Raw genomic sequence first — 11,382 nt, 5'->3', positions numbered from 1 at the left:
ATGCTTAAGAGAAGTTAAAAAGACTGTAAAAGCCAGAGGAGATAGTACTAAAGAAACAGTATCTTCTAAAAACTGCAGGACTGAAATGCATATGAATTCACAAAGACTGCACATACTCAAGCCAGACATGTTCATAGAACTAGGAGGAGAAAGTGGACACAACTCTTCATCCTTCACTGAGAAGTGATCTTACATTGACAACTGCTTGCAGAGGAATAATTACTTTTCTTCTATGGAGCCTCATGGGGTATATAAGCCAAATTTATTGCTGGACACTTTGTCCATCTGTAGAAGGGCAACAAAAACAAACTTAATAGTATATTCATAGATGTTTTGTATCATTTTTCTTAGTTCAGACATGTTTTATACTACAGTGGATTTGTGCATGTCTGTGTCTTACAATTTCTGATTTTCTGTTTTCTGTATTCATGGATTCTTTGTGTGCATGTGTGTATACTTCCATGAATATGTATGTCTGTGCGTGTCTTGCAATTTTGCCTTGTTTTTGGCTGTAATGCTTCATTTCTAAAGAGAAAGAGAAATAAGGCATGGGGTTGGATGAATGTGGAAGATCTTGGAAAAGATGGGAAGTAGGAAATTGTGATCAGAATATAATGCATGAAAAATTTATTTTAATAATAAAATAAATATTCCTAATTATTATAATTTAAATATCAAACAGCATGGGAAATACATTTTCCTTTTTACTTTTACCACATCAAATTCTATGCAATTCTCTGTTTCTAAATATTTTGGAAAAATATATGTGGAATAGCTGATCAATAATAATGTTTGGAAATGTTGTGTTTAAGTGAATTGGGAGTGGCATCAGTACATAATTGTGACAGATAAAAGTAGTCATGAGTGTCTTGCATGAAAATGTGAATATGGATTTTATAATATTTAACCAAAAAACTTTGGATTTAAATTAGGGATCTTTCTAATATTCTATAATGTATCAAACATTTGCTGAAGCAACTTAGTTAACCATAGGTTTTTTTTTTTTTTTTTTTTTTTTTTTTTTTTTTTTTTTTGTCTCCTTGTTTCAGGGTATCCCAAGGGAGATTTCTGCAAAGGCTTTAAGAATTCTAGCATTGGTTACTGGCACATGCATGTTATTCACAATCATTTCCCTCAAGAACAATTTCAGGGTCTTTCAAATGGAGGCAGTGGAGAAGTCAAGGTTTTTACTATCTAAATCTATCCCTCTCTATATCAGTATTCATGGAACTTGGAGATACTCTGCATGCTACAAAAGGAGAAAACTAAACACCAACCCACATATAAACACCTTCAATCAGAAAATGGTGACCTTTCTGTTAGAAATGGTGGAGCAATAGTGGCATGAAACTTATGGGAGTAATCATCAAATATCTGATTTGATTTAAGGCCCACTTCATGAGATGGTACCCACAAATGAAGCTTCCTTGATTCCAATAACTTGACATTACAGAGCCCAAGAACCTAAGAAAATATGGAAAGTGTATGGGGCAGAGAAAATGGAGGATGCCATGGAAACCAGTTCTTCTAAACATAGCTTCAGAAATGAAATTAAAGTGGACCCATGCTCCCTTTCCTACCTAGAACCTATAGACACCCAGTAGTCATTTGCAAAAAAAAAAAAAATCTTCCTGAGAATCTCACTGGATAAACAAACTACTCTTAACAGTAGGCATGATGTCCACCAGTAATGGGCAACTCAAAACTAACCTCATTGAAAGTTATTTGTCTCATGTTGAGTCAGGCAATTTTTCTTCATCCCTCAGGTCCTTTACACTTATATTATGGATTATATTTTTATATTTTAATATGCAAGCATGTTTTTTTTTTCTTTACCCATATGAGTATTTTCTGCTTTACCACTAGACTTTTTCTTCAGTTTGCTTTTTACCCTATTACTATTTATTTATTTTGCTTTTATGATTATTCTTTAGATTCATGTTTGTTTTTATAATCAGAGACAGATTTGCTGTAGATCCATGAGGAAGCAGAGGTGGAAAGAAACAGAAAATGGGGGAAGGTAAAAATGTAATCAGCTGTATTATGTAAAAAATATCCATTTTAGATCTAAGATAAATAATAAAAAATAGAATACAGAAATAAATGCTTCCAGAAACGAAAGAAAAGTACACTGTTCCTTTCCACCAATGTATGCATACAACTATAGCACCATAATGCTTATCATGCCATCTTGGTCATTAATGTGGTTCATTGGCATTCAGAGGTGACATTCAGTTCACTTCCAGTACAAGCATCTTTTGTCTCTGTGTTTGAAATGCATGGTGTCTTTAGCAACAGGGGCATATCTTCTACTACAGGGTAACCAAAAGAGTTATTTTAATTCACTTAATCATAGAAAAATCCACCAACTTACATAGCATAGGCTGGGAATGGAGTGATGAGACCCAAAGGAATAATGTAAACTCAAAAGGAAATATGAAAGCAAAATTTAGACAGAAAGGCTATTTAAAATTTATAATCTCATGAACACACTGTTGCTGAAAATAGTTTTGATCCTTTTGTGAATAATTATTAAAACCATCAGAATGCTTTTGATGTCATCAATAAAATTAATGAATGATTAATGCTGTATGAGCTCAAGCAATTCTCAGAAATAAATCATTTCCCAAAACTCTATCAAAGCTGATTAATGGATATTTGTTTATATTGTTGAGATTGGAGCTAGATGAATATGAGGTTTTGCACAAAATGTGATTGATGAACAAGACAGAAAATATGTCAATCTGTGATACAAATATTAATGATGAATCTCATTATGATTGTAAACTATTAAGCCTAAAAAAGTATATATGAGAGAAATTCACAAAGGTTAATCATATTCCATATTTCATTATCAGGAAAACTTTAAGAAAATTAACTATTGATTTAAAAAGCCCATCTGCTTACTCAAAATGTGTACATATTTTGTTCTTCATGATAAATCACAGTGTACTTCATTCAACAAGTAGGAATTAATTTTACTGTTGTTTACATGACTGAGTTAACCTAAAATCATTATTAAATTAGTCCAGAGGAGTAATTATCAAGAATCTACTAACTGAATAAAAGCATCCACTTAGGACATGTATCTGTGAGATACAACAAATAGAGGAAAATAAAAGGTCAATTCATCTTCTCTGCATTTTTAAGGACTTGAATTGCGATTTTCTCCAGTGAAGAAGGAAATCTTTTCTTTAATAGTTTCATTTAATTTCTCTTCAATTTTACATGCTCAAACAATATTGAATATACCTGTTCGATACACATTTTGGTGTTTTCAATTGGAATATTTAGCATTCCGTTGAGAATAACATATTCTTTCCTCATTCCTTCAGTGAGATTTGGTCCTCTTGCTACATTTTAAGGAGGGAAATTGAAAAGTGATGATCATGAAGTTCTGGCTTAAAATGTAGATTAATAAAATTTCATTGTCAAAGCAGAAATCCACCATATACACACAACTAAACATCACCTCAGATCTAGCTGATCAGAACTCATAAATGTTGGAAAGAGAAATAATTTTCAATGTTCTGGTATCGGCATTATGCTACACAGATAATTGTTGTCTAATTAAGCCTTGTACTTTCCTTAACAATGTTTAAAGAAGTGTAATTTGTAAAGGAGCATCTGATTGATACAAACCATATACCTAGAAAAAAATGTAGTATTCAGCTTTTGTCTCAGAAGGACTGACATTTAAAAAGTACTAATTTTAATTTCATATATGCACGTCTGAATTATGCCATATTGCATATTTAATTGTGCTAAAAACACATGTCATTCAAACTGAGTAGATGTTCCTTTTGTCATATTTCATAAAATGCATGGAGTAAAATTTAAAGAGGAATTCATTGATAATTCTATTTCAGTGTGTGTCCCACTTTGAAAGTGTGTCAATGTCCAGTTGGCTAGACCTTGTATTTCTGAGGTTCAGTTCCAAGAGTGTGATTTTGCACTATGAAGCTAGAGGATTAAACCCACAGATCAGTTCCACCATGTGAAACACTGAACAAACCAAAGGCTTGATTTTTTACTTTTAACTTAAGCATTTCATGTGGATTTTATTCAGTGTGAAAAATTCAGATAGAAATATTACTATCTTATTCATATATATGTTAAAGTCAAAGGTGCCAGTTGTTAATTACTGGCAAAAATTGATGATAATGTTTCTTAAATAAGTATTCCTGCCTTTTCCATATGTTGCTAACATCTGTTAAAACTTTTTCAGATTTGCTTCCATTAATCTATTCTAATACTTTTCCAAAACAGTAAAAATCAATTAAAATGTGACATATATCTGTGTAAAATAAAGCCATTGAAAGTCTACATAACTTTTCCAAGTTGTGTTTTTTTTAATTAATTAATTTTTATGTTTGAGTGCTCTATCTGCATGTACACCTGCATGCAGAAGAGGTCACCAGATCTCATTATAGATGGTTATGAGCCACCATGTGTTTGCTGGGAATTGAACTGAAAGAGCAGCCTCCCCTCTTAACTGCTGAGCCATCTCTCCAGCCTCCCTTCCCCCCAGTTGTGTTTTTGACAAGTACCAAAATGATTTTTGGATTCAAATATTTCTTTCATGAGGTTAAGAACTTAATACTTCTGTGCTCTGAATGTGTAAAGAACCTTATGGCTTTAATGAATTTTTCTATAGCTCTATACACCATGAAGCATAGTTTATAAAATATTTGAACTGAGTTCCTATTTATACACTTGGGTAAATAGGCATTGAAATTATATCTCTATATATACTTGATTCTGTATCCAAATTCAAATTCGTGGGTAAGGATGTTTGGACAATATTGTGGATTAGGCAAGAACCAGTATCCATGGATACAGTCCTTAAGATCCTTAACTTCACAGTCTTTGCCCTTGAAAATTGCAGAAACAATGAGAAAAAAGAAACCTGTAATTTATTGTTACCTTCATCACACATTTCATTGGTTACTTGAAAATGAAATAGTCCAACCAAGAGAGTGTATTGTTTCTTTCTCTTTTTAATTTTTTTTTACAATTTATTCATTTTATATTCCAGTTGTAGCCCCCTTCCTCATCTCCTCCCAGTCCCTCCCTCTTCCTTCCTATCACTTTCCCCTAGTCCACTGAGAAGGGGAGTTCCAGGCTGTCCTGATGAGACTTGATAAGCTAGGATTAGAGGGTATATTATTTTAATCGAATGTCCTGAAAGTTCAATACTCACAGTTAAACATTTTACACTTTGTGAATTTTGGGTTACCTGCTGTAAATTAGTACTGCTGCCATTTCACATGTTCTGCAAAGACAAGGTAAAAATTGCACAACAAATTTTGGTTATTATTTCATATATTATGTTGGCTTAATGTAATAAAATTCTACTGAATTTTACGTGGTAAAAGTTGTATACAAATTGTCTAGCTATATTTTAGGTAATTAGACTGGAGAATTAGATACTATGATGGAGCAGCTGAGAGTGGCCATTTTTACGGAAAATTCTACCAGAGTGGACGCAGGACTAGCCACAGGATTATCATCATGGATTGCTGCAGCCATGAATCATCTGAAGGAATGGGTGGGCATGGGAGCGTTAGCAGGCCTTCTGGTGTTGGTCTCCTTGGTTTGCCTGTGGTATATATGCAAGATTAGAGTCTCACAACAGCTCAATGCAGCCATGATCATTCAGGCCTTTACAGCCATTGAAGCAGGACAGTCTCCCCAAGCATGGTTGGCTACCATAAAAAGCTAAAATGTTATGCTCAGGATGCGAGGCTAAGCACTGCACTCAGGATCAGCTGCTTTGGACCCAGAGAAGAGCATGTCTGATTGCATGCGGGTTGATGCCCCAGGTCCCGCCTCTGAGAAAAAGGTATCAGACGGGTCTGATGCTCTTTGGGTGGATGACACCTAAATGAACATCGGTACAAAGTCCCAATTTATTTCTAATATCAGAGATCAGACCTCTACTCTTGCCTGATGCGTCTAAAACCAAAAGGGGGAACTGTAGAGAGCTGCGTAATGCTGTGCCTTAAAAGATGGAGCTGGTTTCCACCTTCCACCTTCCTGATGGTGAGTGCTCTCTGTCACAAACAACTCCATATTTGGCTAAGGCCGAGGATCTGGCTTGCTTCCATGTATGTGGACCTATCTGCATTGCCCACGTGGCACACTGGGGTTGGCTACCCAGAGGCTATTTAAGCTGTGGGCTGGCTTTCCCCAGGGTCAGAAGATTGTTCAAGGTTCCTGAAGAAACTGCATTGAGAAGAAAAAATAAATAAATAAATATTTTGATTACAAAAAAAGTAAAAAAAAAAAAATTGTATACATGTTCACTGCCATAATCACTGTATTCATCCTCAACTAAGAAATTTCTGTGAGCCTGTGACAGTATCTATAACCATCTACATATTCCCTGTTTTTGTTGTGTGGTTCATTTTGGTATGTGGATAGACCCGTATAAAGTAGGACATTTGACTGAGTGGCTGGCCTCTGACAATAGCAACCAAGAGGTGTCACATCATAACACTTAGAACAACCTGTTTGTTTCAAATAACAATTAGCTGTAGGTTGCTGTGAAAGGAAAATACACACTTCAAAATGAAGTTTAGGAGATGATTTCATGGATAGTTCAACCACATATTTTTCTTTCGTAATATATATCTCTGCCACTGCCATGCCCTTCTCCAACAGCCATAATACACAGAAGCTGAGCTTCCTAGCCGAGGATGAGTACCCAGATCTGAGCAGCCACAACAACTACATGGCCAAGGTGCTGACCCCCTTGATGTACGCCGAGCTCTGTGCCAAGAGCATGCCGAGCAGCTTCACGGTGTAGACAATCCGGGCCACCCATACATCCTCACCGTTGGTGCAGTGGCGGGCGATGAGGAGTCCTACAACCTGTTCAAGGAGCTCTTCGACCCCATCACTGAGGCCAGGCACGGCAGCTACCAGCCCACTGATGAGCACAAGACAGACCTCAGCCCAGACAACATGCAGGGCGGTGATGACCTGGACCCCAACTACTTGCTGAGCTCACGGGTGCGCACAGGCCGCAGCATCCACGGTTTCTGTCCACACGGCCCCCCGCCCCCCCAACCCCTCGCCACTTCAGCCGCGGGGAGCACCGAGGGATCAAGAAGGTAGCAATGGAAGCCCTATCCAGCCTGGAGGGCGACCTGTCGGGCAAATACTATGTGCTCAATGGCATGACTGAAGCCGAGCAGCAGCAGCTCATAGATGACCACTTCTCTTCGACAAGCCTGTGTTGCCCCTACTGCTAGGCCCGAGACTGGCCTGATGCTTGCGGCATATGGCACAATGACAATAAGACTTTCCTGGTGTGGATCAATGAGTAGGACCACCTGCAGATCATCTCCATGCAGAAGGGGGGCAACATGAAGGAAGTATTCACCTGGTTCTGCACTGGCCTCACCCAGATTGAAACTCTCTTCAAATCTAAGAACTATGAGTTCATGTAGAATCCTCACCTGGGCTATATCCTCATGAGCCTGTCCATTCTGGGGACCGGACTGCGGGCGGGTGTACACATCAAGCTATGTCACCTGGGCAAGCACAAGAAGTTCTCGAAGGTACTCAAGCAGCTGCGGCTTTAGAAACGAGGCACAGGTGGAGTGGATACTGCTGCTATTGGTGGGGTCTTCGACATCTCCAACTCAGACGATATGGGCTTCTTGGAGGTGGAGCTGGTGCAGGTGGTGGTGGACGGAGTGAAGCTGCTCATTGAGATGGAGCAGCGGCTGGAGCAGGGGCAGCCCATCGATGACCTCATGCCTGCCCAGAAGTAAAGCCTAGCCCTCGTGCCACCAGCCTGCTGCTTCCCAATTTATTACCTGGGCAGCGCCCACCATGCATCCCTGATGTTTGCTGCCTGGTGGCTGAACCCTTAGCCTCTCTGCAGACTTCTGTCACCCTGGGTAGAGTTTATTTTTTTGATGGCTAAGCTGTTGCTGACATTGAAATAAAGTAGGGTTTGGCCTGCTCCCCCCCAAAAAAAAGTTCCTTTAAAAATCAGAGTCAGATACAGAAAATGAAGAAGTAGAATATACAATATTTCATAATTTTTAAATAAAAATTTAGCTAATTTTGGCATCCACTGGGCTCCTGTTATGTGAAAAATGATTGCTGCTGAATACAAATGTGGACAACAAAATTTAGTTTTATAATAGCTTAATTTTCAGCATGTGTGTAGACACTGAATCTGAGAAAAAATACCAAGAATAATAAGAAAAAAATGCCCAACTATGGCAGCTTTTATCAGCTATGGCAATGTTTATCAACTCAGTCTTTGTATAATGATAATGTGTATATTCAGCATATTGAAATATATGTTATATAATATTGAGAATATCATATAAGTGGTTAATTCTTGAAGTTTTCTTTGTGTTAAAAGAATGACGATGCAAACCCAGACAGCAAAAGTCACCATGTAAGTAAAAATGTTTACTAAAAATAATTTGTTAACAATATGAACTATAATTTAAATAAATGAGCAATAAACATAATAAAAATTTTGAAAAGCATTGCCTAGGCTAGGAGTATTATATTTTTCCTCAAATTTTATCAGTATTGTCTATCTTTTATTCTCTTGCTCACAGAATTTCAATTAACCTTAGAAATTAGTGTATATTTTCTAGAAGTTGTTTTTTAAGTATCAGAAAAATAGTAGTTATGACAAAACAAACAAAACTGTGATATGTATACAAAAAAATAGAGTCTGAAATAATATCACAAAGATTGTAGCTTCGTTACCCATCCTAAATCAAAGAGAAAAATAGTTAAAGAAAAAAAATACAGCCAAAGAGTTGATTTCATTATTGTGGTATAGAAATTCCTTACAATTATTTGGTTAGAAATCAACTCCTCAGCCTGATAGCCTACAATGCACAGAAACCTTGTCCATGCATTAATATAAAAAGTCAACCCAAACCTTTTCAAATCAAATATATAAAAATTTATAAATAGCTACAGTCCTTGTGATTTACAATTGTGACTTACTGCACAGTATGTTGGTATAATATAGTAGCACAAGTCTTGTTGCCATAAGCAATGACTCTATGGTTGAATTTGAAACCCACTTAAGGAATTAAACTTATGCTTGACACAGAGAAAGAACCTGAGAATAGATATTCCATGATTCTAGAAGAATACCAAATATTATTGATCTGCTAAAGAGACATGGCAATAAAATTACTCCTAAAGCTATTGTGCTATCAATGATTTAATGACTCATTTAGCTATCAACAGAAAAGCTTCCTTTTGCAGTGGATAGAGACTAAAAGAAAGACAATGAAAAAGTACAGAATAGAGAACTTTTGAAACATCATCCCTGAAAGGGATGTCTTTATTAAATGACTCACCTCAGGGAAATATTCCGAGAGGAAGTGGAAAGACTGTACAAGCCAGAATGAATTGATGACACCAAAAGAACACTATCTTCTAGATAATAGAGGACTGATACACATAAGAACTCACAGAGACTGTGGACACATGCTCGTGGCTTTAACAGGATATAGCAAGCTGGGATCCCAGAACAAAGAGGAGGAAATAGACACAACCCTTCATCCTTAACTGAGAAGCTCTCTCCAATTCACAGCTGCTTGAAAAGGAAAATGTTATCAATGTGGTTTCACTAGGTATATAATCCATATTTGTTGCTAAACCTTATGGAGAACTGTAGAAGGCCAACAACAACAACAACAAAAACAACCTAAACTCAATAGTATTTTTGTAGATGTTTTGTACCATACTGTTTAATTCAGGCGTATTTTGGTCTTACTGGATTTGCTTTGTGTGTGTGCGTGTGTGTGTGTGTGTGTGTGTGTGTGTGTGTGTGTTTACATGTCTAGTTTGGTTTCTGATATCATGTTTTGTATTTTTATAGTTACTTTGTGTGTGTGTACATGTATGTTTGTAATGTTTTCTGATACTTTTCTGAAGATCCAGTCTGGGGCTAGTCACAACAAGAAACTCAAAAGTAGCTCTACTTGGGTTTGAAGCCCAGACCTCCGGAATTAAAGGTCTGATATTTTATCAAGTTAGTCACAGGAGGCTTCTGGCTTTCCCCACTACCAAAGCTGCTCTTTAGTTAGTATGTTTATTGCTTATCAACAGGAGATCTTAATTATCCTGACAAAGGGCTCCTAGCTTGTTTATTCAGAGACTTTCAACCAGCTGGAAGCTGAGTAAAGAACCTTTTATTAGCACAGTGGTGCAAATACCCAAGTCCTCTCCCTGAAGCCTGGCACAATCAGAACTAATTGCTTGGAACTGTGAAGCCAAGCTCAGACTACTGGTAAAAGCTTGAGGCCTATTAACCCTTTGTGAACCACAGGGAAAAGGAGAGAAAAAGTCTCATGTACACACATTCATTCATTAAAAAGATGGATGAAAGAAGACATTTCAACCAACAAATTTCCACAACTTACATATGATGATAATGTTGATTTCAGCTAACATCTCCTCTGTAGAAACTTTAGCAAGTTAAGGCTGTCCTGGGGGAAATCTCTTTGCTAACATGTTAATATGGCCATTTCCATAGTATCAGCCCTTCTATACATATAGACAAACATCAGACATATATACCAGTACATAGTCATACACATTCAATGGGCAATACAAAAGGAGATCCTTACATCTGACAGACAATTAACACATATTCATGTAACATTTTCAAAAACAGACAGATGGACACATTTACATGCAAACACATAGTTTTATAAATATTTCCAACTCGTGGATGAAGCAAACCCTGTTTATTGTCTGTTTTTATACTTCTGAGACAAAGCACTCTACTTCAACAAAAGATTTACCTCATAGTCCAAAAGACAATTAATCACAAAAAAACAGATGAATTTGAAATTACAACAGGATAATAGGTGACTTTTTTTCATTAAAACTAAATATTTCTTATCCATGTATCCATTACATAGTTCATACTGAGTTCAGAATGACAAAGGTTGACAAAAGCTAAATGTTAACAGGATCCAATAGGTTACAACTATATATATATATATATATATATATATATATATATATATATATATATGTATATGTCTTTTCAATTAGGACTGACCTGACTACACATTTTTCAGCTATCTCTTAGTTTATAGTGAAGTTAGGACAATACTTTTATCTTTCTTTCCTTAAAAGGTTCAACCTGCCACTTTGTGGCTCTCTTGCCCTCTTTCTTGTCTCTTGCCTTCTCCCCTTTCTGTCGAGGCGCTCCCCTCACTTCCCCCATAATGTCTCGCTCTCTCCTCTCTCTTTCTCCATCTAATAATCCTCTTTCATATAAAATCTGCTGTGCGCATCATCGTATTATTTGGCCATAACATTGGTGCTTGTGGCCAGAAGGGCTCTCCTGGTAGCACCTGGTCTATTCAT

The 11,382-nt window shown here is 36.8% G+C and overlaps 1 pseudogene; it reads left to right on the top strand.

Annotated features, from left to right (window-relative positions):
* The first annotated feature begins 6,649 nt into the window (after positions 1 to 6,649).
* Positions 6,650 to 7,980, top strand: LOC110544220 (creatine kinase B-type-like; annotated as a pseudogene).
* Positions 7,981 to 11,382: the final 3,402 nt, after the last annotated feature.

This window comes from Meriones unguiculatus, chromosome X (assembly GCF_030254825.1).
Source record: "Meriones unguiculatus strain TT.TT164.6M chromosome X, Bangor_MerUng_6.1, whole genome shotgun sequence".
Taxonomy (NCBI): domain Eukaryota; kingdom Metazoa; phylum Chordata; class Mammalia; order Rodentia; family Muridae; genus Meriones; species Meriones unguiculatus.
The sequence above is the reverse complement of the archived record's forward strand: the minus strand, read 5'-3'. Positions and strand labels throughout refer to the sequence as shown.